This window comes from Centruroides vittatus, unplaced genomic scaffold (assembly GCF_030686945.1).
Source record: "Centruroides vittatus isolate TY-2023 unplaced genomic scaffold, ASM3068694v2 contig_356, whole genome shotgun sequence".
Taxonomy (NCBI): Eukaryota; Metazoa; Arthropoda; class Arachnida; order Scorpiones; family Buthidae; genus Centruroides; species Centruroides vittatus.
Genome location: NW_027122179.1, coordinates 545,419 through 573,414, shown reverse-complemented (window position 1 = coordinate 573,414; position 27,996 = coordinate 545,419). Strand labels below are relative to the sequence as shown.

At 31.7% G+C, this 27,996-nt stretch overlaps 2 protein-coding genes and 1 long non-coding RNA gene across 5 annotated transcripts in view; 1 reads left to right on the top strand and 2 right to left on the bottom strand.

Moving 5' to 3' along the window:
- Positions 1-27,996, top strand: part of LOC136974784 (cytochrome P450 3A8-like) — a 399,348-nt gene that overhangs the window by 115,696 nt on the left and 255,656 nt on the right. The window lies entirely within an intron of this gene.
- The window catches only part of LOC136974787 (cytochrome P450 3A21-like), a 174,276-nt gene that overhangs the window by 81,072 nt on the left and 65,208 nt on the right, over positions 1-27,996 (bottom strand). The window lies entirely within an intron of this gene.
- Positions 22,842-23,486, bottom strand: LOC136974790 (uncharacterized). The gene is made up of 3 exons (XR_010880697.1): positions 23,467-23,486; positions 23,043-23,383; positions 22,842-22,963 (listed from the first exon to the last, which is right to left on the bottom strand). It is a non-coding gene; the product is annotated as an uncharacterized lncRNA (long non-coding RNA).

The following is a 27,996-nucleotide window of genomic DNA, read 5'->3' as shown; positions in this document are numbered from 1 at the left end:
GACAACAGATGTCAGCACTTGACTGCATTGTCTGGTCTATCGTCTGTTTTACATATTTTTGTCCAGGTGGTGTTTTGTTGACTTAAAAAGTAAATTATTTGATTTTTCGCATATTCATGCAATAATATTACTATAATAAGTGCATTTATGCTATAATAAGTTTATTTAGCTATAATAAGTTAACGTAAGACATGACGAATCGCACGAGACTAGTCGCCAACTATACCGCACAAATTAAAAATTCGCATTAAAAAAATCGCACAAATAAAAATCGCACATAAAAAGAGCGCATAAAAACAGGTTTGACTGTACTTGTAATAAACTGAGTCCGAGCATTATTTTTATTTTATTACTAGCTGACCCGGCCACGTGTTGTTGATGCTCAAAATGTATCTATTATAAATGTGTAACACTTCCCCCGTGAAAGGAATTTCAAAAAATCCCTTTCTAGTGTATATTTTGTTGACGTAACCTATTAAAACGCAATTAAAAACGCAAGAAACCGCATGTAAAATAGTATAAATAAAAGCAGAGTTCTTCACAGTAAGCTTTAATCCTGTCCCTCTCTCCGCTGGGACGTAACCTATTAAAACGCAATTACAGGGTGACAATAATTAACCCGTACAAGTTTTTTGTATCGTAAATTTATTAAAGAAATGAAAATTAGCAAAACAACAGCATATAACAGTGACAATACTTTACGTATTAATCAGATATTCAGCCAGTTTCAAAGTGGACTCCTTTTGCTTTGATGCAGAGCCCCAAACGCGTTTTGAAATTCTCAGCGATGAGCCGCACTCTTCTGGAGACAGTTTGTCTCACTCCCAGCGCAAGGATTGCTTCAGCGACTCCAAACTTTCATAGCGCTTAGAACAGGTCCTGGCCTCCAAAATGGACCACACACTGTAGTCCATTGGGTTCAGATTCGGCGAGTACAGTGGCCATTCCGCAGACGAGATGAAATCGGGAAAATGAGCCTTGCACACTCCTGAGTCTTTTTCGCCCTGTGTGTCGGCGCCGAGTCCTGCTGAAACGTCCATTTCGCACTGACAAAATGCTGCTGAGCCCACAGAAGTACCACAGCCTCGAGAATGTCATGGTGGTACACATCTTGATTGATTTTGGCCCCTTGATCGACGGAAACAAAGGGTGTCTTGCTGCTCGCACAAATTCCGCCCCAAACCATGACTGACATTGGATTTTGTGATGTTCGATGACGGCTGAGCTTCCAGGACCCCCCGCGGACCAGTTCCTGTCGTTTTGATAGTTGTACACAAAAAAGCTTCTTGTCTGTGAAGAGAATGCACTCCCATTGTCGACCTGCGGCCCGACGCTTGAGTTAACGGGATCTTTGGAATCTCACGCACTTGTTTTCATCAGTGAGGAGCTGAACCTTTTGGAACTTGTAGGGCTTGAGTACGAGTTCCTTTTTCGCCATTAACCGCACCGATTCGCGATTGATTCTGATTTCACGAGCAATTTTTCTCATGGAGACCTTCGCATGTCAGTCAACTCGCTTTGTGATGATCTTGCAGTTCCTAGACGTGTTGACAGTGCGCTTTCTTCCACGTCCGTGACGGTCACCATTGTGGCCAAGCTCCTTGAATCGCCGAACTGCATCTGAGACTGTCATTTTTGGAACACCGAGCAGACAAACAATTTCACATTGATGCTTTCCTTGCCGGAATAACTCTAAAATTGCACAACATTTGTTCGACACCATTGAAAAAATAAAGAACTAACCCTTATTACATCGAAAGTATATTTACACGGTAAGGAAATCATGGAGAATTAAACAATATTATGTAAATTAATGACAGTAAAAAAGTTCAGGTGCAACATTGCTACAAACTTTGTACAAGTTAATTATTGTCACCCTGTAAAAACGCAAAAAACCGCATGTAAAATAGTATAAATTGAAGCCTAGTTCTTCACAGTAAGCTTTAATCCTGTCCCTCTCCCCGCTGGGAAGTATCGAAAAATGCCTTTTTAGTGTATATTCTGTTGACGTCACCTATAATAACGCAATTAAAAACGCAAAAGACCGAATGTAAAATAGTATAAATACAAGCCGAGTTCTTCAAAGTAAGCTTTAATCTTGTCCCTTTTTCCGCCGAAGAATATCGAAAAATGCCTTTTTAGTGTATATTCTGTTGACGTCACCTATTAAAACGCAATTAAAAACGCAAAAAACCGCATGTAAAATAGTATAAATAGAAGCCGAGTTCTTCACAGTAAGCCTTAATCCTGTCCTTTCCCTGCTGGGAAATATCGAAAAATCCCTTTTTAGTGTATATTCTGTTGACGTAACCTATTAAAACGCAATTAAAAACGCAAAAAACCGCATGTAAAATAAAATAAATAGAAGCCGAGTTCTTCACAGTAAGCCTTAATCCTGTTTATCTCCCCGCTGAAAAATATCGAAAACATCCCTTTTTAGTGTATATTCTGTTGACGTAACCTATTAAAACGCAATTACAAACGCAAAACAACCGCATGTAAAATAGTAATAAATAGAAGCCGAGTTTTTCACAGTAAGCCTTAATTTTGTCCTTTTCCCCGCTGGGGAATATCGAAAAATTTTTTTAGTGTATATTCTGTTGACGTCACCTATTAAAACGCAATTAAAAACGCAAAAAACCGCATGTAAAATAGTATAAATAGAAGCCGAGTTCTTCACAGTAAGCCTTAATCTGTCCCTTTCCCCGCTGGGAAATATCGAAAAATGCCTTTTTAGTGTATATTCTGTTGACGTCACCTATTAAAACGCAATTAAAAACGCAAAAAACCGCATGTAAAATAGTATAAATAGAAGCCGAGTTCTTCACAGTAAGCCTTAATCCTGTCCCTTTCCCCGCTGGGAAATATCGAAAAATCTCTTTTAGTGTATATTCTGTTGACGTCACCTATTAAAACGCAATTAAAAACGCAAAAAACCGCATGTAAAATAGTAGAAATAGAAGCCGAGTTCTTCACAGTAAGCCTTAATTCTGTCCCTTTCCCCGCTGGGGAATATCGAAAAATGCCTTTTTAGTGTATATTCTGTTGACGTCACCTATTAAAACGCAATTAAAAACGCAAAAAACCGCATGTAAAATAGAATAAATAGAAGCCGAGTTCTTCACAGTAAGCCTTAATCCTGTCCCTTTCCCCGCTGGGAAATATCGAAAAATGCCTTTTTAGTGTATATTCTGTTGACGTAACCTATTAAAATGCAATTAAAAACTCAAAACAACTGCATGTAAAATAGTATAAATAGAAGCCGAGTTCTTCACAGTAAGCCTTAATCCTGTTTTTCTCCTTGCTGGGGAATATCGAAAAATGCCTATTTAGTGTATACTTTGTTGACGTCAGCTATTAAAACGCAATTAAAAACGCAAAACAACCGCATGTAAAATAGAATGAATAGAATCCGATTTCTTTACAGTAAGCCTTAATCCTGTCTTATTTTCCGCTGGGAAATATCGAAAAATGCCTTTTTAGTGTATATTCTGTTGACGTCACCTATCATAACGCAATTAAAAACGCAAAAAACCGCATGTAAAATAGTATAAATAGAAGCCGAGTTCTTCACAGTAAGCCTTAATCCTGTCCCTTTCCCCGCTGGGAAATATCGATAAATCTCTTTTTAGTGTATATTCTGTTGACGTCACTTATTAAAACGCAATTAAAAACGCAAAAAACCGCATGTAAAATAGTATAAATAGAAGCCGAGTTCTTCACAGTAAGCCTTAATCTCTGTCCCTTTCCCCGCTGGGGAATATCGAAAAATGCCTTTTTAGTGTATATTCTGTTGACGTCACCTATTAAAACGCAATTAAAAACGCAAAAAACCGCATGTAAAATAGTATAAATAGAAGCCGAGTTCTTCACAGTAAGCCTTAATCCTGTCCCTTTCCCCGCTGGGAAATATCGAAAAATGCCTTTTTAGTGTATATTCTGTTGACGTCACCTATTAAAACGCAATTAAAAACGCAAAAAACCGCATGTAAAATAGTATAAATAGAAGCCGAGTTCTTCACAGTAAGCCTTAATCCTGTCCTTTTCCCCGCTGGGGAATATCGAAAAATGCCTTTTTAGTGTATATTCTGTTGACGTCACCTATTAAAACGCAATTAAAAACGCAAAACAACCGCATGTAAAATAGTATAAATAGAAGCCGAGTTCTTCACAGTAAGCCTTAATCCTGTCCTTTTCCCCGCTGGGGAATATCGAAAAATGCCTTTTTAGTGTATATTCTGTTGACGTCACCTATTAAAACGCAATTAAAAACGCAAAAAACCGCATGTAAAATAGTATAAATAGAAGCCGAGTTCTTCACAGTAAGCCTTAATCCTGTCCCTTTTCCCGCTGGGGAATATCGAAAAATGCCTTTTTAGTGTATATTCTGTTGACGTCACCTATTAAAACGCAATTAAAAACGCAAAAAACCGCATGTAAAATAGTATAAATAGAAGCCGAGTTCTTCACAGTAAGCCTTAATCCTGTCCCTTTCCCCGCTGGGGAATATCGAAAAATGCCTTTTTAGTGTATATTCTGTTGACGTCACCTATTAAAACGCAATTAAAAACGCAAAAAACCGCATGTAAAATAGAATAAATAGAAGCCGAGTTCTTCACAGTAAGCCTTAATCCTGTCCTTTCCCCGCTGGGGAATATCGAAAAATCCTTTTTAGTGTATATTCTGTTGACGTCACCTATTAAAACGCAATTAAAAACGCAAAAAACCGCATGTAAAATAGTATAAATAGAAGCCGAGTTCTTCACAGTAAGCCTTAATCCTGTCCCTTTCCCCGATCGGGAATATCGAAAAATTCCTTTTTAGTGTATATTCTGTTGAACGTCACCTATTAAAACGCAATTAAAAACGCAAAAAACCGCATGAAAAATAGTATAAATAGAAGCCGAGTTCTTCACAGTAAGCCTTAATCCTGTTCCTTTCCCCGCTAGGGAATATCGAAAAATGCCTTTTTAGTGTATATTCTGTTGACGATCACCTATTAAAACGCAATTAAAAACGCAAAAAACCGCATGTAAAATAGTATAAATAGAAGCCGAGTTCTTCACAGTAAGCCTTAATCCTGTCCCTTTCCCGCTGGGGAATATCGAAAAATCCCTTTTTAGTGTATATTCTGTTGACGTCACCTATTAAAACGCAATTAAAAACGCAAAAAACCGCATGTAAAATAGTATAAATAGAAGCCGAGTTCTTCACAGTAAGCCTTAATCTCTGTCCCTTTCCCCGCTGGGGAATATCGAAAAATCTCTTTTTAGTGTATATTCTGTTGACGTAACCTATTAAAACGCAATTAAAAACGCAAAAAACCGCATGTAAAATAGTATAAATAGAAGCCGAGTTCTTCACAGTAAGCCTTAATCCTGTCCCTTTCTCCGCTGGGGAATATCGAAAAATCCTTTTTAGTGTATATTCTGTTGACGTCACCTATTAAAACGCAATTAAAAACGCAAAAAACCGCATGTAAAATAGTATAAATAAAAGCCGAGTTCTTCACAGTAAGCCTTAATCCTGTCCTTTTTCCCGCTGGGAAATATCGAAAAATCTCTTTTAGTGTATATTCTGTTGACGTCATCTATTAAAACGCAATTAAAAACGCAAAAAACCGCATGTAAAATAGTAAAAATAGAAGCTGAGTTCTTCACAGTAAGCCTTAATTCTGTCCTCTCCCCGCTGTGGAATATCGAAAAATGTATTTTTAGTGTATATTCTGTTGACGTCACCTATTATAACGCAATTAAAAACGCAAAAAACTGCATGTGAAATAGTATAAATAGAAAGCCGAGTTCTTCACAGTAAGCTTTAATCCTGTCCCTTTCCCTGCCAGGGAATATCAAAAAATGCCTTTTTAGTGTATATTCTGTTGACGTCACCTATTAAAACGCAATTAAAAACGCAAAAAACCGCATGTAAAATAGAATAAATAGAAGCCGAGTTCTTCACAGTAAGCCTTAATCCTCTGTCCTCTCCCCGCTGGGAAATATCGAAAAATGCCTTATTAGTGTATATTCTGTTGACGTAACCTATTAAGACGCAATTAAAAACGCAAAAAACCGCATGTAAAATAGTATAAATAGAAGCCGAGTTCTTCACAGTAAGCTTTAATCCTGTCCTTTTCCCGCTGGGGAATATCGAAAAATGCCTTTTTAGTGTATATTCTGTTGACGTCACCTATTAAAACGCAATTAAAAACGCAAAAAACCGCATGTAAAATAGAATAAATAGAAGCCGAGTTCTTCACAGTAAGCCTTAATCCTCTTCCTCTCCCCGCTGGGAAATATCGAAAAATGCCTTATTAATGTATATTCTGTTGACGTAACCTATTAAGATGCAATTAAAAACGCAGAACAACCACATGTAAAATAGTATAAATAGAAGCCGAGTTCTTCACAGTAAGCCTTTAATCCTGTCCTTTTTCCCGCTGGGAAATATCGAAAAATCGCTTTTTAGTGTATATTTCTGTTGACGTCACCTATTAAAACGCAATTAAAAACGCAAAAAACCGCATGTAAAATAGAATAAATAGAAGCCGAGTTCTTCACAGTAAGCCTTAATCCTGTCTTTTCTCCCTGCTGGGGAATATCGAAAAATGCCTTTTTAGTGTATATTCTGTTCACGTCAGCTATTAAAATGCAATTAAAAACTCAAAACAATTGCATGTAAAATAGAATGAATAGAATCTGATTTCTTCAGTGATGAATAGAATCTGATTTCTTAATCTGATTTCTTAATCCTGTTCTTTTTTTCGCTGGGAAATTTCGAAAAATGTTTTTTTAGTGTATATTCTGTTGACGTCATCAATTAAAACGCAATTCAAAAGGCAAAAAACTGCATGTAAAATAGAATAAATAGAAGCAAAGTTCTTCACAGTAAGCCTTAATCCTGTCCCTCTCCCCGATGGGGAATATCGAAAAATGCCTTTTTAGTGTATATTCTGTTGAGGTCACCTATTAAAACGGAATTAAAAACGCAAAAAACCGCATGTAAAATAGTATAAATAGAAGCCGAGTTCTTCACAGTAAGCCTTAATTCTGTCTCTCTCCTCGCTGGGGTATATCGAAAAATCTTTTTTTAGTGTATATTCTGTTGACGTACCCTATTAAAATGCAATTAAAAACGCAAAACAACTGCATGTAAAATATAATAAACAGAAGCCGATTTCATCACAGTAAGCCTTAATCCTGTTTCTTTCCCTGCTGGGGAATATCGAAAAATCCCTTTTTAGTGTATGTTCTGTTGACGTCACCTATTAAAACGCAATTAAAAACGCAAAAAACCGCATGTAAAATAAAATAAATAGAAGCCGAGTTTTTCACAGTAAGTTTTAATCCTGTTTTTCTCTCCGCTGCGCAATATCAAAACATCTTTTTTTAGTGTATATTTTGTTGACATAACCTATAAATATGCAATTACAAACTGAAAACAACCGCATGTAAAATATAATAAATATAAGCCAATTTTTTCATAGTAAGCTTTAATCCTGTTTTTTTCTCTGCTGGGGTATATCGAAAAATCTTTTTTAGTGTATGTTCTGTTGACCTACTCTATAAAAATGCAATTAAAAACTTAAAACAATTGCATGTAAAATAGAATAAATAAAAGCCGATTTTTTCACAGTAAGCCTTAATCCTGTCCCTTTCCCTGCTGGGGAATATTGAAAAATCTCTTTTAGTGTATGTTCTGTTGACGTCACCTATTAAAACGCAATAAAAATGCAAAAAACCGCATGTAAAATAGAATAAATAGAAGCCGAGTTTTTCACGGTAAGCTATTATTTCGTCTATCTCTTCCCAGTAGGAGGAATTTCGACATGTATATTATATAAAAACACGTGCGTATTCGAATGCAACGTTGTGTCAAAATTTCAAAGGAATCGGTAGGAACAAACAAACGTTATATTTTATTTATATAGATAGGTAGAAAATGATCTGCTTTGTCCATTTTTACAGAAAAGCATAATGCCTCACAGAAAAGCAAATTTAGGTCGTCTGTAGTTAGCGCCATCTGTCAGACATAAAAGTCTTAATCTATATATAAATATATTTTTGAAAGGGGGGAAATGGTGATCTTCACATATGCCACAAATTTTCGCGGGAGTGTATTAAACAACTTCCCAAAGTTTCATGGCATCGGATAAATTGTGTGGTAATGCATGAAGGACAAACACACACACACACACACACACACACACACACAGACATACATTCGTTTTTAGATATATAGATTATTTTTCGTTTTATTATATTTTGTTTGAGGCTTATGTTTATTTTGGACGAAGGTTCCCTACCACTCTTGTATTAGTAACCAAAAAAGAAGATAATAAACTAACTCACGAAAGAACGAGCGCCGTAGGAAAAAAGAATCTCGCGCACTTGCGCTGCCCAGCGGAAATAAACAGTCCGCAGAAAAATGAAGGGGGGAATTCCCACATTCACTAGCAAAGAAATACTTACTAAACCATCATAAAACATCCCGAAAATTGTGCTAAATACTTTGTAAACGGTTTGTAAGATTTTGTCAGAAAATTAAAGCTGCCAGAAAGAAAAACTTGATGTTAGAAAAACAAAGTATGTAAGGGGAGTAACCCAGCTAAATTGTGACGTCACCTCACAGCATAAAACCAGCACGCTAACCGAAGACGAGAGAGGTGATTCTTGATCGAAGTCCAGATTGAGAATTAGGCGGTCCAAGGGTTTAAGGAGGAATTCGATTTGACGATAGCGAACGGATCGAGGAAATAGGTTCCTAGTATAGTGAGGTGACAGATAGACGTTTAGTTCGTAAGAGATTTTGTTCATAGTCGTAAGTATTTGATTTGTCGAATTTTCGAAGGGAAATTAAGATTAAGTTAAGCTAAGTAGCTGAGTTTATTGTCCGGTTGACTTCTTCATTTTTGTTAATAAATTTTGTTTTTGATTATAGACAATTGTACATAGTTAAATTCGATTTACTAATTAAATATATTTAAACGTTTTTTTTGCTTGACTTGATATTTGTCGTTATTCTTACTAATATTTTCGGTGCACGCGTAAAAGCCCAGGCCTGACACACTAATCTCGATTCCGCGTAAAGTACCCGTTAGGTTAACGGAAGTTTTATTGGCCGCAGGTAGTGTCGGTTTCCTAAGATACTAAAAATAGTACTTTACATACTTATCACAACACTTTTTTCTTGTTGCCGAAATTTGTTAAGAGTGTATATAAGTTCAGAGCTCTTTTTAGAACCATTGTTGTCTCTTTGCGGTTTGCGATTTCTTTCATAATGCCTTTCGTATTCTTGTTATATGTAAACTTTGTGACTTTACTGGGATCGTGTTTTGAAGTGCCCGCTGTGCCCATCTGGTATCTTACAACTATTCCTGCTATTGTGTTTTTTTTTTTTTTTTTTTTGTATCTTACGGCTTCCGATACTTGTACAATTCTGTCGATTTCCTTTTGGTCTGTTTACAATGATGTCACAATACAGAAAGGCTCTTCTGATTAGAGCTTGAAACGCTGCCAGTTTACATCGGTACGGGTTATTTGATTGCAATGGGATGTAAAGCGGACTGTGCATTAGTTTGATGTAGACACCAGTTCAAAAAAGGTCATTTATCTACTAAACTATAATGTCTAGAAAATGGATTACAAAGAGGTTTTCCTGTTCCATTCCCAAGTTCAGGCGCCATTGTTATTGTTTAGCCCATCCAAGAATTCATTTATCTTACGGTTATTCTTCTATAGGATAAGAATATAGTCTACATATCTTTTAAAATATACTATATCCTTTTTGACAACATACAGAACTCTTTCTGCCAGTTTTCTAACGACCAACTCACACAGTATTCCTGAGATTGGACTTCCCATCGGGACTCCCCATTTTTGCGTGCATGCCTGGCCATTCTGTATGATTTCAAAAAGGATATAGTATTTTTCCTAAATTGTAAATTCTTTAGCCTTTTCTTACAAATGAAATATCATATTTTTAATTGTGCTAGGATTGTCACCTGTCAACTTTTAGACTCCTTTGCATTTTTTGCAGAGGCCTACGCGTCTAAAGAAAGGTCGCCTTTGAAGTGAAAGATTGTTGTTGCTGATGGTTAGACATGGCAAAAGTTAAAACATTTTCAATCTCTATTACGTTTTTTAAATTGTAAATTCGTCAGCCTTTTTTTTACAAAAGTCTAATAAAGATTCTTCGAAAAGTTTCAAAATTTTATATTCGAATCACCAAATATACCCCTGCAGCGTACAAAATTAACGCATGTGGCATTGATATAAACGGAGTTTTTCTCTCTAGCCAATCTATCCATTACACGTGTCTGAATGATCTTAAACAACAGGGATTCTGCTTTGCTCTTGATTGAGATTAATGATACAAAAAATTATATTAGTTTTTTAAATATTTAAGATAATCAGAATTCCACACACTAATACATCAGACTCGATACGCAATAAAACGACGTTAATACAGGCGGATACGCGAACGAGTAGCATTATACTAGATAGCACCATCACAATTTAAAATTTTTTGTTTGGAAATTTCGCAACTTTTTGCTTTATATTATACATATAAATTATTAAATTAACGAAAATATATACATTAATATAATTTGGTAAGCATTTAATTAATATCATTTGTTATAGAACAAATTATGAAGAATACACTCAGTAGAAGCACGAATAAAATAAAAATCACTGGAGTACCTGTAAGTTTCGTTTTAATTTACCTTAAAAATATTTATAGAAAATAAATCTCATTTACATTTTTAAAATATATTTAGTTCTCTCCTTATTTAAAAGTGAATAAAATTAATAACACTGTAGTGTTTGATGGTGTCGATTTTAAATTTCTAAGTTTAGTCGTTCAAAATTTGAAAAATGTTCAGTAAGTAAATTCATGTTATTTATACATAAGAATATTTGAGAATATAGAATTTTTATAAGATATTTTACATAGATACGAAATTATTGAACCCGTTGAAAAAGTATTTGGAATTAAATTAGACAACGGCACATGGAATGGTATGATTGGAAGAATACAAAGAAAAGTATGAATAGTAATAATATTTCAATTTAATTTTCGAAAAATTAATTATTTCTATAATATTTCATTTATAAGGAAGCAGATCTTGGTGTAATTTCAATATATGCGACGTACGACAGATTTCAAGAAGTGAAATTCACAGCTTTTCTTGATGGTAGTAGCATTTTATTTGTTGTTGCTGCACCTAAACAACTGTCAAAACTAACGACAATAATAATGCCATTTTCATTTGAAGTGAGTAAACTTATACTATATTATTTACTTTTACTAAAATTACATTTTTTTAAATAAGAATCTTTGATTAAAATAAACAAAAATTTGTCTTATTGAGGATTTTCAAGTTGATGAATTATAACGAAAATGTCTGCACTCGTCAATCTCTACCTGTCTCTCTTATGTAGTGTGGATGAATCAACGAAGATTTGGTAAAAATAGTTCATATTCTCCACGTAGCAAAATATTTACAACAAAATATCCAATGTTAGACTTTTTCCAATAATACGAATATATATAAAAATTTACATCGTTAATAAGCAATCTCCAATTTTTTTTTACAATTCACTGTTTTTTATAAATATTGGATTTACAAATTCGAAAACCTATTGAGAACTTTACATGACTATATTTATTAAATTTACTCTGTTTTCATTCATTGGGCTGCAATTTTAACTCGACAATGGTGTAGACCATGAAACTCGAAAACAGATATAAAAGCGTTGAAGCTAACCTGGTACCGATTAACTATACAGGAATTTCCTGTACAAACCGAAAGTCAGGTTATTTCAGTTCAATATTATTTTTTTGAAATGAAATAGATGAATGACTCCGTTGCTGATGTACAGAGGAAAGATACTACAGTACTAATTTGAAATGGAGAGCATATATTTTCATGTATTTAAATTAAAAATTAAATTCCAGCATTGTGACAATGTCACTATAAATAATTGCTAGTTCATACTAATTTGTTTTCATTATGTATTATGTAGGTGTGGATATGTGTTTTTGCTTCTTCATTTGTTACCGCAATTGTGATTTGTTCTATTGTTCAAGGAAACGTGTATTTTTTTCATAAAACGACTTCGTGGAGCATGAAAAAAATTTGTTGGTTTCTCATTCGCAGCTTAACATCTCAAGGCAAGTAATTACGTATACATTATTTTTAAAAACAAAATTTTATTATATAAAAATACAATATTAATAGACAATTTTATAATTATTTTCATAAGTCCATCTTTACGTTTTTATTAATTTATTAAAATTTTTAAACTAATTCGTAAAAGGTTTGTTGAAAGTGCCTCTAATAAATAAAATATATAATTTCAAATATATAGGTTACATTTTTAAAATACTCGTATAATATAACATTCCTTATTTTAAGGTTTATTTATTTTTTTTAAGGGTAATGATATGTAAAAATTAAGTTTATAAATCAAATTATTTTAAATACGCGTATAAGATTATAAATAAAATTAAATTTAAGATACAAATATATAATTCAATTTCTTAGTGATTAGAAATTAACGATTATTAATATTTTAATTTATGTCAGATACAGTAGTGTCATTTATCCGAATCAATTGGGGACTGGGGTTGTTCAAATAACCGATTATGTACGAAAAAATATTTTAACCTCTTAACAGTGGAACAGTCAGACCCGGCGCTACCAGTTTAGGGCTGTTTCACACTATGACCGACTGGGCCGACCGGTCCGACTCCTAGTCGTATTGCCATGGCAACAGCAGTCGGTCGACCGACTGGTCGTTCCAGTCGGACAGATTTAAAAAGTTAAATATTTGTAGTCGCGTCGGAGCAGTCGGTGAGCTACAGCCAATGAGAGCTTCGAAGCTATAACCAATCAGAGTTTAGATTTATCCGAAGTCAGAAAATGGCGGAAGGTAAAGTTTCTCGGAAGCTTTAATAAACGAAGTCAGAAAATATCTATGGCTTTATGATATTCGGCGAACCGATTATAAAGGCGACATTGAAAAAATTAATTGGTTAGAGTAAAGCGAAAAATATCCAGCTAAAAAATAGTCTTAAACTTCATATTAACGAATAAACGTAGACATATCTAAATGTAATTTGATACGCTGAATCGATTGGTATTAAAAAAATATTACTTACGATCAACCGTTTAAAAGTTATGAACGATTTTTTATTTCTGTCTATTTGCTTCGTTTAAGAACAACTTTATTCAGAAATACGCAGGCACTTATCGATATTAACAAAACGAATTACTTTAATTCACCATAATACATTTCATTTACAAGAGAAAGCGACATTAAAAATGCTAAAATGGTGTCGTTAGCCCGCGAACACACGACAACCTTTCAAAGACGGCCATGTTTTCTGTTTAAATTGAAAAACTTACCACGATTGGCTACTGTTCTGATCTGTAAGACGCGTTCCGATTGGTCCTTACAAGTCGGCCACCGACATAATCGTACTGAGTGTGAATTCTTTTACTACTAGTTGGTCCGATTATAGGCTCGGTCGGGTCGGACCGGTCGGTGACAGTGTGAAACAGCCCTTAGTTGTGGAAGTAAATCGTAAGAAATTTTTTAAGAATTTTCCCACGCGTTTCTCTCGTTTCCGTTTAGGAAAAAAAAATTTTAAACAGTTACGTCTAGTAAAGAAAAAATTGTTCTTTATTGTCATATAATTATTATATATATGAATTTTTTTCGCGGTAATTTTTTGCTAAATTTTTTTTTCAAATTTATATTAAATTCTTTTTTGATTTTCTATCCGATACGATTTTTTCAAAAGTTTTTAATTTATTTTCAATTTTATATAATTTTTTAAAGTTTTAGGCATTTAAGTCATGACGATTTTTTTCAACCTTCGAATCAAATTCAAGAAAATGTAATTGACAGTTAACGAATTTCATCCACAACAATAGATGACGTAAAAGTTGTTACGTTTACAACTACGACGCCTGGCGGCCTTTCCCCCCAGACTGAAATGTGGGTGAAGGTCGTCTCGTGTTCTACTTTCTGTAGAAGTGACGTAATCATTGTAAATAAAAGAAAATTTCAGTATATCGTTTATTTAAAATTTTAAAATTCGTTGTTCAAATTTACACCGAAATATTAAAGCGGATTAAAATATTAGCATTTTGTAAATAAACTTACTTGACATATAATAAATTTAAATAAATTAATCTTTAAGAAACAACAAAACAATAAAAAAATGTAGAAATATTTTTATATTCATCTTCACATTTATAACATATGTTATCGTCATTGACCGATATTTAATTTTAAAAACAATTTTCATCATTGGCATGCATCAGAAAAAAAATGCACAACTTCCCTAAAACACACTTCATTGAGAAGGTCCGCTTCACTCTGAAAAAGCCGACAGTTTTATGTCAGAAATCCAATGTGTGACCTACTTTCTCTAACATAGTAAAACAAAGTAAGTTACAGTACAACAATACACATAAACCTAAATAAATTAGTAGCCCAATAATACATACTTTCATGTAAATCCATATGTTATATCCAAAAGTCAGTTCTCCCAAATTGTTGAAAAATAAATTATTTTCAACTTTTCTTTTTGTAAAGTAGCATATTCTGAAAAACAAGTTCTATATTCAGCGTAAAATTTCCACCTTTTATCCGTTAAAAACAACGCAAAATGTACGAATCCACGTAATAAAAAATTATCGCAGTGAACTTCGAAAAAACCAGAAACACAGATACACCAGACTGCACTGTACAAAATTTTCCCACGAACTGATTCATATTTTAATGCACCTGTGAATAATTTCATCACATGACGAAAAGTTTTTGAATAAAAGCTAAAAGTTTTTAAAAATTCTTTCATAAAATCCGATGAATTTAATTAATACACAATAACTAAATCTGTTTAATAAAGATTAATAATTTTCCATTATAATTATGCAAATTAGATATAAAAAAGATCATCGCGCAAATTCTCCCGCGAACCATGGATGACTCTTACGTCATCTGGATTGAAGTTTCCTGCAAAATACTGAAAATTTTTATATAATTATTTTACTAATCCAGTCAAATTTAAATAATATAAAATGTCTACATCTGTTTAATAAAGATTAGTAATGTACTATCATTAATATGCAAATTAGATATGACAAAGATCACTGTGGGAAAATTCTCGCCAAGATAAAAATAGCTTTCGGTCACGTGATCACCAAGAAATACGAAGAAATATGCCTTAAATTTAATGTTTGTGTACAAATTAATACATTTTAACTAATGTCATCGTTTAAAATTTAATGTTTCTGTAAAAATTAGTAAATTGTAACAAATTTCATCAAAGACAACAGAATAATTTTCAGCTTATGAAAACTCTACAATAAATGATTATTTCTTCGAAAGACGTTGATATGCACGTATAAATAATAAATACAGTCAAACCTGTTTTTATGCGGGGGATAGGGACCGCATTAAAAAAAACGCATTAAAAAAAATAGCACGAAACTTCACGAATAGCTATAAAAATAGTTTTCGCAACATAATTAAAAAAATATTTTTTTTATGCGGTCAACAGGGACCGCATAAAGAAAGTCCCACATAGAAAATAACTCAAAACCGTACGAAATAGAATTTATTGACAACAGATGTCAGCACTTGACTGCATCGTCTGGTCTATCGTCTGTTTTACATATTTTTGTCCAGGTGGTGTTTTGTTGACTTAAAAAGTAAATTATTTCATTTTTCGCATATTCATGCAATAATATTACTATAATAAGTGCATTTATGCTATAATAAGTTTATTTAGCTATAATAAGTCAACGTGAGACATGACGAATCGCACGAAACTAGTCGCCAACTATACCGCACAAATAAAAAATCGAACCAAAAAAAACCGCATAAATTAAAAATTCGCAGTAAAAAATCGCACAAATAAAAATCGCACATAAAAAGAGCGCATAAAAACAGGTTTGACTGTATATAATAATGCTTTTTTCCATTTTAAGTAGATATTGTAAAAATTAAGCTATTTAATTTGTTTGGCGTTTATAATTTAGTTTCTGAATATTTTACTGTGAAATTCCATTTAGTAAACAGAAACAAAGACAAGCTATTAGTTATAAACAGGACAATGAAAGAATTTTTATGTAAATTGAGTGAAAATACAGAAAAAAACGAATTATATCATAGATTGGGACAAACAAGCTTACATCCCCAGAACAGAGCTTATAATTTGTTGTCAATTCCAGCCTGTTCCTACTTTGACTGTTTTCTGTTGGTAAAAACTTATTTTTTTAAAATAAAAGTACTTTGTTGTTAGTGAAGAAAGATAAAAGTATCGAAATATAATATTCAGAATTAAAAATATTGATGTATGTCCATATTAGAAATGTATATTTTTTTCCGATATTAGAAATAATATCACGAGAAAAACATTATATAAATGAAATACGGCCATAAACAATTTCTGTCTGTCAAATAAATTACGGATTAAACAGGCTTATCTAGAAAAATACAATCGCGAATAACTGACTTTAAATATACAGAGGGTACAGTATGCTTTTTATGTGATAGTATCTGCGTTTACAAATTGACAATTCATAGTTTTTTTACACATTATTATGCTATAATCTAGGAAACTATGTTTAATACACAAGACATACTACAGAAAGGGTAAGAAAGAAACGTCAGTCATTGTAACTAATGTATTATTGAAAGTTTCATTCATATAGATAATTAATTTTATCAAGATACATTTCTCCAAAAGAAAATTGTCGATATTTTTCGTAAATATAAGTAAATTTTATTATAATTTAGATAAAAACACATTTTTTCCCCACGCATGGCTTCTTTCCCCTCTCTCTTACTCTTATACTTGAAACATTCCATTTCATAATTTGTTGTAATAATAACGTTTAAAATGAATCTAAATAAAATATTGACACTTAAAGTAGGTTAATATAGGCCTATATTGTCACGAGTCTCAGGTGTATTCATAAAAATGTAATAATCGATACAATAATACTTTCTCACATGCTCCATGTGTTAAAGTTTGCAGCTGTAATTGAGGTAATATATAAAGAAACAAAATGTTTATATTATCAATAGTTATAAAAGATATCTTATTTTCACGTAGAAAAACAAAATAAGACAGAAGAAACAGACGATCACACGATATGACTATCAAGGACATTCTATAATTTATTTCAAATTTCTAATATCAACATACATGAATACTTTTATGGGTGAATGCTATATTTTGATACTTTAATCTTTCTTCACTAAGATGTACTTTTATCTTAAAATATTAACTTTTTACCAACATAAAACAATCGAAGTGGAACAGGCTGAAAATGAAAACGAATTATAAGCTCTGTTCTGGGGATGTAAGCTTGTTTCTCCCATCTTTGATATAATTCGATTTTTTTCTGTATTTACACTCAACTTACGTATAAATTATTGTATTGTGCTGTTTATACTTAATAGCCTAACTTTGTTTCTGTTTACTAAATTGAATTTCACAGTAAAATACTCGGAAACTCTAAATTATAAATGCCACACAGATTAAATGGCTTAACTTTTACAATATCAATTTAAAATGGATAAAAGCATTATTAAATAATTATTATTTATTCGTGTATATCGACTTCTTTCGAAGAAATACTCATTTATTGTACGGTTTATGTAAGCTGAAAAATTAAATTTTAAACATATTTCTTGGTGAACACGTGACCAAAAGCTATTTTTATCTTGGCAGGAGATTTCCTAGTGATTTATCTCATATCTAATTTGCATATTTGTAATAATATTTGTGATAATCTTTATTAAACAGATCTAGACATTTTATATTATTTAAATTTGACTGGATTAATTAAATAATTATATAAAATTGTCAGTGTTTAGTGGAAAAGCTTCAATCGCATTGACATCGTAAGTTTTTCCATGACGTATAGTTGGCGGAAGAATTTGCGCAGCGATCTTTTTTATATCTAATTTGCATAATTATAGTGGTAAATTATTAACCTTTATTAAACAGATTTAGTTATTGTGTATTAATTAAATTCATCGAATTTCATGAAATAATTTTTGAAAACTTTTAGCATTTATTCTAAAACTCTTCGTCATGTGATAAAATTTTTACAGGAGCATCACTATATTAATCAATTGGCGGGAAAATTTAATAGCGTGCGGTTTGGTGTTTCTGTGTTTCTCGTTTTTTCGAAGTTCACTGCGATAAATTTTTATTACGTGGATTCACAGATTTTGCGTTGTTTTTAACGGATAGAAGGTGGAAATTTTACTCTGAATATAGAACTTGTTTTTCAGAATATGCTACTTTACAGAAAGAAAAGTTGAAAATAATTTATTTTTTGACAATTTGCGAGAGAACTGATCTTTGTTTGGATGTAAATGAAGGCATGTATTATAGGTTTACTAATTTATTTGTGCATATAATTATGTAGTTCTAGTTTCGAGACATTTATGGTTTTTAGTGTTTATAAGCGTGTTATTTAGACATGTCTACCAATCTAGTGCTAAAACGTAGACCTACGTCAAAGAAGAATACAAACTTTAATTAGCAAGTAGTCTCTTTATTAGCAAACTAATTTGTTGGTAGATTTTTTTACATTTAAAGTGTAATTACATGAAACTAAATGGATGTGAACATAGAAAGTAGAATATGGCAAGACTAATAGATAAAACTATTATTACATATTACTCGATCAGAAAAATTTATACTTGAAGAATTTTGTTTTGATAATTATTGCCTAGGGTTTATGTCTAAAATATTTTTCAGTTATATTTGTAATTACAGTTAATTCGAATAGTAATGGCGCTTAAATATTTATAGAATTAATTGAAGTTTTCGAATTTTGTTTTGAGGAAACTGAGTTAGGCAAGAGTATCTACAGTTGTATAATGAACTGAATTTAAGTAAATTAGGTGACTTTGTATGTTTCGATGTAGTTTTTTATAATATTACGATATACGAACTTTCGATTTTGTAAATTGTATTATACTAAAAAATAAAGTTTTTCGTTATTCTCCTACTTAATGATGTATTTATAATGTTTCTGAATTAAATAATACTTATTAAATTGAAATCCAAGCTTTACAAAGTACTATGAATATTAGAGAAGACCGTTTTACTATAAACTATTACGTTTTACTACAGCTTACTCCAATGTTGATTCTACGAAAAGTAGGTCAGACAAGGACCGTTAGACTAATGACGTAGGCTGTTTACTTTTTCCGGTCGCATCGGTGCACTCCCGATAGCGTCATTTACAGAAGTCACACCTACTTTTTTCTGACGCGAGCCAATTAGGAATATTAATTTTTTTAACCATTCAGATGAAGGCGGGAGATTTAAATTCGATTTATGTCGATAGATGGCCGTCTAAAATTTCATATTTATTTTAATTTTCTTTCTTTTATTGTAATTTCTCGAGAACTAAAGGATATTCCAAAACAAAGTTGGAGAACCCAACTACTCGTGAAAATTCTACAACTTTACGAAATGGTCCAGGTATTTTATAAGAATTTTTTAACGTCTATTGACGTCCCTCACCACTGCCACTCGATCGCCTTGGACGTCTATTTACGTCCCTCACTGTTAAGAGGTTAATCTATCTGATGTTGAAATTTTTCTCCATTGCGTGTCACTTCGCGTTGAATTTTCATCGATGTTAAGCCTACCGTAAATTTTTTTAAATAATAATCGTGCCTATTGTATCGTTAAAAATTATTTCTTTATTTTGTACAAACAAAATAAATATACTGAAAAATATAAAAACAAAAAAATTTATATTTTTCGGAAGTTAATCTAGTATCAAAAACGTTCCATTCAGCATGACACAGTCTGACTGGAACGCTTTTAGTTAACTGACATTTCGGTTGACCAGTTTTCGAGTAAGCAACGCCCTACTCTAGTTTACTTTAGATAATAAAAAATACAAGTTAATTTTTCAGAGATTTATTAAATCATTCAGATATATTAATTAACAGAAACTTTTAAAATTTATTTTCAATGAATTTGGAATTATTTTTATTTATAATTTTTTTCTTGACGCAAAAAGAAAAATATTGTAAATTATATAGAATTATTGATGTCATTACCAACAAGCTGACACTTGAAAATTTAAGTAAATATAGTCCTTACAGTCCTTACTTTTAATTTATTATTAAATGTCTACTTGGCACGACTTATTACAGCAGAGCATCGATTATCCGACTTAATTGGGAACTGGGGTTGGTCGGATAACTGAAAAGTCGGATAAGCGAAAAGTATGAAAAAATACATTATTAGTATAGTGTATTAAGCCTAGTTTAAATACTAGCCTCTTTTTCGTGGTCGAGCCAGTGCTGGCAGCTAAAACATGCAAAAATTTAACAAAAATAATATTAAAGTAGCCAAGACATAACCAAATATTGTAGCACCACATCATTAGCGGACATTTGAATTTGCCGACTAGAACGCGGTCGGTTAACCGATAAGTCGGTTAATCGGGGGTCGGATAAACGATGCTCTACTGTATTAGGACTTTATACTGGTGCTTTGGATATTGATACAATAGTAGTATTAGGGAGAGAGACTCTGAGATAATTTGTTAAACTTTTAAGATTTTATAACTTTTATTGTAGTATCGCTCAACCTCCCGAGGGAAAGACGTCCACCAGGGGCTAAAAATGGCAAAAACCGTTGAATCGTTCGAGCGTTTCTACGATATTAGCATTCCAAAAGCTCTCGTAGACATTAAAACCACGCCCATTTTTGCTGCCCCTTCGGATATACTTCACCGCAAAATGTGAGCGAGCGTTTTTAGAATACGCCGCGCCGCGCCGAGTCTGAAACGATATTTTTATTAAGAGATTTTTTTTTACAATACGACGAGAGAAACGATGTTTTTTCTCTTTACAGTCTCTCTCTTAAGAGAATCAGTATTATTTTCTTTATTTAAGAAAATTAATATTATTATATATATTTAACTTTAATATATTTTTCTTTTCGTTATGTTTTTAAGATTTCTCTCTTTACAATACGACGATCTCTCTCTTTTAAGAGAATTAATATTATTATCTATATATATAACTTTAAGATATTTTTCTTTTCGTTAAGCCAATGCCATCTGTGGGCAAAATATTAAATTGTTATTTTTTTTGTTTCTTTACAATACGACGAGTCTTAAGAGAAACGATGTTTTTTCTCTTTACAATACGACGAGTCTTAAGAGAAACGATATTTTTATTAAGAGATTTTCTTTACAATACGACGAGTCTTAAGAGAAACGATGTTTTCTCTCTTTACGATCTCTCTCTTTTAAGAGAATCAATATTATTTTCTTTATTTAAGAGAGAATTAATATTATTATATATATAACTTTAATATTTTTTTTCTCTTTCTTTTATTTATTTTTATATTTTTATTTTTTTATATTTATATATTTTTTTATTTTTTGGTTTGGTTTTTAAGTTTTGGTTTTGTTTTCCTCTTTCTTTTATTTATTTTTATATTTTTATATATTTTTTATTTTTTGGTTTGGTTTTTAAGTTTTGGTTTTGTTAAGCCGGCGCCATCTGTTGACATAAATTGTTATTTTTTTGTTTCTTTACAATACGACGAGTCTTAAGAGAAACGATGTTTTAAGATTTTCTTTACAATACGATGATCTCTCTCTTAAGAGAATCAATATTTTTTTCTTTATTTAAGAGAGAATTAATATTATTATATATATATAACTTTAATATTTTTTTTCTCTTTCTTTTATTTATTTTTATATTTTTATTTTTTTATATTTATATATTTTTTTATTTTTTGGTTGGTTTTTAAGTTTTGGTTTTTGTTTTTCCTCTTTCTTTTATTTATTTTTTATATTTTTATATATTTTTTATTTTTTGGTTTGGTTTTTAAGTTTTGGTTTTGTTAAGCCGGCGCCATCTGTCGACAAATTAATTTGACACAATTTTTTCTCTCCCTTGTTCTTTTCATTATGAATAAGAGCAAAAAGTTATAATAAAAATGATTACAGTAATAATAATATGAGAGATACATTTTTCTTCATTACAAAAAATTATAATAAACATGATTACATTAACAATAAAAAAAGGAATACATTTTCATCATTACAATAATTAAAAAAAATCACTACATTTACAAAATAAAGGATTACAATAATATTTGGTTTTTCTGATATTTCAAAACATTCTCTCCCTAGAAATAAGAACAAAAAAAAGTTATAATAAAAATTATTACAATAAATTGATTACATTTTTTTTCATTACAATAATTAAAAAATAGCTACATATACGAAAATAAGGATTACAATAATACAAAAATGATTACATTTTTTCATTTTTAAAATAGAAATTATATGAATAATATTAAAAAGACGATAGAAAAGTAATCTAAATACCTAAGAAGAAATCGAATAATGTCCGTAGGATAGCATGTCTATTCCGCTACTTAAAATATATTTTTTATCATAAAAAGCTGGATCTATGAACATCTATAAAAGCCAGTTTATAAATTATCCATCCACTACCTAACGTAACGGCGATTGATATATCGCTTAGAATTTTTTCTATCGCGTTATCGATATTTTTCCAAGCCAAAAACGGGGATAAAACTCGTTCAGCATAGCTTGTAAAAAAAAAATCTTTAAAATCATATCGATGTCCTGTTTCTACGCATTTATACATTATTACTTTAAGACTAATAACAAATCGAATTCTATAGTCGTTTCCAAAATTCGTAATTACATTAAATAATTCGGATTTTATATCTCTAAAAAATATGACCGGATCAACATACTCGAGATTAGATTTTCGATAACATTGTAAAAAATTTTGAAAAGCGGATTCTATTAGCAAAAACATTTTTTCTTTACCTGATGTAATCTAGGTCGAGCTTTTTTTTCCCTCGTTGTTCGAACAATATTCTTTGAAGGGAGAGAATTGTTTTTCTGATAAAAAAACATTCAATTAATTTACATAATTTTTTTTAAAAAACGTTATAAAATTGGAAAAAATTTTTTTACTTACTTTTATTTACATGTACTCCTCCAAGAATTTTTCTACGGCTGCGAAAGCTTTTTGGAAAAAAGGGAATTCCTTGATAGGAATATTAAATCTGTTTTGAATCTCTGCATTAGAGTTTGATTTTGCTAAGCAGATGTAAAATTGCTGGCGAAATTCCTTAATTTCTAAATTATAACCATGAGAAATATATACAGAATATGGTGGAATCGACTTATAAGTTGTTTCGTCTTTTGAAATAATTAAATCGTATTTTTTCTTTTTATCGGCTGGCGCATCATCATTTTTTGTAGCTTTTCGCTTCTTAGAAGTAAAAGGATGATCGATTACAAATAAGGATTGAGAATCTAAAAAAAATGTCTATCTATGAAAATTATTAATAATTTAATTTTCTTATTTTTAAAAATAACAAAAAAATCTAGATAATTACCTTCCATTTTTTTCTTTTCCTTGTGAGATTAAAAGCGTATGTGTTTAGAGAAAAACTCGCTAACGAATTAACCGAAGAAAGTAAACCTCCCGTCTTTATATCGTTGGGGGGAGTTGATTTGACCTCGTTTTGTAAAAGAGCGAACGAACCGGATGTGAGGCCAACACCGGGAGATGAGAAATACATTATAACCGATTCGTGTTAAGTAAGTAAAAAAAATACAACAGAAATATTCAATTCATTTCATTTTTTTATTGAAATAAAAAAACATTTACATCAATTAAGAAGTAAGTATACAAAATACATGTATAAATGTATTAATTATATTTAAAAAAATTAAAGTCTTTCACATATTTTTGCCAAAACACGAATTAGAGCAAATTGATAATTATCAGTTATAAATTTGGCCGATAATTGTTTCTGATTACTGATGAGACTACACCAATCCAATTTATGTTTAAAATCTTTCATAAATTTTTCGGATAAATCTTGATATTCTGAAATAATCTCCCAATCCACATGGTTTTCAAGTTCTTTAATAGTTTCTTCGGTTAATCGTTGATATTTACAAACAAGCGCCATATTGAGTGAATCTTTAAAACTTATAATGAATTGTGGACTCAATTTTTGATATTGAGATACGAGATCCCAGTTTAGATAATCAGAATATTCACTCAAAAATGTTTCTGTTAACTGCTGATAACGACAAACATCATCCCAATTAATTCGATGATTATACTTGTTTAAAAAAATAGGAGAGTAATGTCTGTTTTTCCATATTTTATTCCAGTTTAATTTATCTTGGAATTCTTCAATAAATTCATCACTAAGATTTTTTTCAGAAATAATATCCCAATCAACTTTATCTTGAAGTCGTCTTATTATGTCTTCCGTCAAATTTAATTTAGAGAAATCTTTCCAATCAACCAACGAATTTAATTCGTCAGAGAGCAGGGCTATTTCTCTTTTCTCCATTTTTTATACGACTTGTCTTCTTCCGATATTAATATAATACTAATTTAATTTTAGTTTGTAGCGCTTTATATGACGAAATCAATTTGTATGATGCAATCGATTAGTTTTGTTTTAGACCAATAAGCTTTTTTATGATGCAATCGTTTAGACAAATGAGCTTTTTATATTTTTTTTCATGTTGCAACATGTTTTTTTTATAAATATTATTCGAACTTTTATATATTTTTTCGTGTTGCGACACGTTTTTTTTAAATATCGTTATTAACAGAATTAATTATTTTTTCACGTGATCATTTATTACGTTGGTTGGAATTTAGGTCAGCGTATTTATTACGTTGGTCTGAGAATTTTTTCTCACGCCCATTTTTTTAGGTCAACGTATTTATTACGTTGGTCCGCGAATTTTTTCTCCACACACATTTTTTTAGGTCAACGTATTTATTACGTTATAATTTTTTTAGGTCTCGAATTTTTTTTTCACGCTACAATTTGTTTTAGATCAACGAATTTAAAAAAGTATATATTATTTTACAATTAATGGTTTGCGGTATTATTAAATAAAACACAAAATTTTCGAGGAAAAAAAAATACAATTTTATTGATTTTTAATTTCGTATTCAAAATACATTTTTTTTGGATTTATTGATTTTTACTTTCGTATTCAAAATACATTTTTGGAATATTATTTTCGGGTCCGCAATGGGGGTCGTGCTTCTCGGCGTCGGAAAAACATGTTTCGAAAGTTTCGAATGTTTTGTCGGATTTCTCTAAAATTTCCAGGCTGAAATGATGATAAGATTCTTTCGCAGTCAGCATCCAACGGAACTGTTTCGTTTTTGGTCTAAATCGAGGGCAAACATCTACAGAGTATAGAATTTTAACAGTCGGAGGAAACTGTTGAGCTTTAGCCGCGGCCTTGGCAGATTCTTCTGCTAACTCGATGCAGGGAAACGAGGTTCTAGAGAAAGCGTATGGAACTAATAATTTCTCTTTCAATGGAACAAACGCTGTCCAACGAATCACGGGTAGCATATCGTCACTACACCCTGCCATCTTTTCGAATAAAATAATTTTTAAATTCGCGATTGGTTTTTATGTTTTTTCGCGCATGTGCACTGTTGTTTTATGTAGCGTCATCTGTTGACGAAAAAAATTATAAAACAAGACACAAATTTTCGAGAAAATGCAATTTTATTTTTTAATTTCGTATTCAAAATACATTTTTGGAATATTATTTTCAGTCTGTCCACAATGAGGGTCGTTTTCTAGAGCGTGGGAAGCGCATTCGTCGAAGTTGGTAAAGATTTTGTCCGATTTCTCTTCAATGAGTACGCTATGATGATGGGGAGATTCTTTCGCTGTCAGTATCCATCGGATCTGTTTCACTTTTGGGTTAAACCATGGTCGAAAATCTACTGAGTATAGAATTTTAGTAGTTGGAGGAAACTGTTGAGTTTTAGCCGATTTTTCTGCCAACTCGATGCAAGGGAAGGAGGTTCTAGAGAATGCGTACGGAACTAATAAGTTCTCGCTGATGGGGTAAAACGCCGTCCAACGAATCTCGGGTACATCGTCTCTATACCTCGCCATCTTTTCGAATAAAATAATTTTTAAATTCGCGATTGTGGTTTTTATGTTTTCGCGCATGTGCAGTAGTGTTTTTGATTTTATTTAATAAGCAGTTATTTCGGTTTTAATTGCTATTTTAGATCATCATGTCTCGCAAAATAGTAGTCGCTTTTATTATTATAAGCTGTATAGAAATATTTTCGCTAACAATTTCTTTTATAGTTTTATTAAAAGGATCAAATTTTAAAGAAATTAATATAAAAAACACTACTTGCGAATATTCTTTACATTTAGGTAGAAACTTTTATTTACATAAATGTACGAATGCTGGAAGAACTGTATACGACATTCGAAGATTTTCGACCGATGGATTGCCTCACAAGTATAATGGTGTACAATTATTAAAGAACGAATTTAACTTACTGTGCAGAAAATGCGTTTAAAACATCCGTCCAGTTGTATCGTCGTGGGCCCGTCTCAATCTGGAAAAACGTCTTTAGTTCGGAAAATGCTACACGAAAATATCTACGAAAAACGATTAAATCGCATTTTATGGTGTTACTCGATGTATCAACCTTGGTTCGTGGAAGAGAAAAATATTCATTTTAAATGCGGTATTCCCGAAAGTATCGACGAAAATGTAGATTTAATAATTATAGACGATTTAATGCATTCTATAACCGAAAAAATTGCGGAATTATTTACCGTTCAATCGCATCATAAAAATATAAGCGTTATATTGATAATGCAGAATTTATTTCCTCGTAATAAAGTAATGAGAGATATTAGTTTAAATACTCATTATTTGATTTTATTTAAGAATAATAGAGATGAAAGCCAAATCAACTGTCTCGCTCGTCAAGCGTTTATAGGCAAAATGCCCTACTTCAAAGACGCATATTTAAACGCGACATCCAAACCGTACGGTTATTTGTTTATCGATTTCCATCCATCGACCGATAAAGAATTGTGTTTACGAGATTCGTGTTTTCCCGACAATCAAGGCGTGTATTGGGTTTATATTCCACAAAAATGAAGAATATCAGAAAAAATTATCATTTGTTAAATGTGCTGGCAAAGGCAACACCCGCTCAGAGAAAAGCTTTGTTAAAAGAAGCATCGCCCGATCAGATAAAAGTCATATGCGAAATTTGCGATAATACGCTGCAAGGCCGAGTACCGGTAAACATTAATAAATTAAAAAAATATAAAAAATGTATTCGAAAACTCGCAAATAAAAAAATAGGTCTCCAAGCAAAAAAGAAGATTTTGATAAATCAATCGGGAGGATTTTTAGGCACGATTCTAGATCCAATAATATCATTAGCTAAAAGAATTTTTGGATTATAAAAAAATGGCTCAACGAATGGCGTTAGTACCTCCCGAATTAGTACCTAAATATCAACTGCAAAAACCGGAAATACGATTGCACGATAATATCCAAGATTTATTAGAAGAAAGTACTTTATCGGACGATTTTAAAGTTAAATTATTAAGTCAACTAATTTCGAGATTTAAACAAACTATTCACGCGCCGAAAGAACCGATTCGAGTCTCGATGGTATCAGAACCGATCGAAGAATCGCAACCATCGTTAGAACCGACAAAACCGACGACTATCGAAGATCAGATATCAGTTTCTGTCCCGCTGGGATATCAAAAATATGTTCCGCATATCATTCAATTACTAAAGCAATATCAATACGATTGGAACGAAAAAGGAGAATTTCTGGTAAATAATGAGCCGATAATTAACTCCCATATCGCGGATCTGATGTCGCATTTAATGCGCAATCGAAAATCTTCTATAGTGCCCGTTGGATTTAACGAATTTTATCAAGCGATTATTAAATCTAATATTCCTAGAGAATGGATAGGAAATAAGGCGCTATCGAGTCGATTACGAATAGAAGAATCGCCCATACTTCGTTTTCGAACGCCCTCGATTCCACCCCCACCAATACGATCAATTACTAGCGGAAGGAA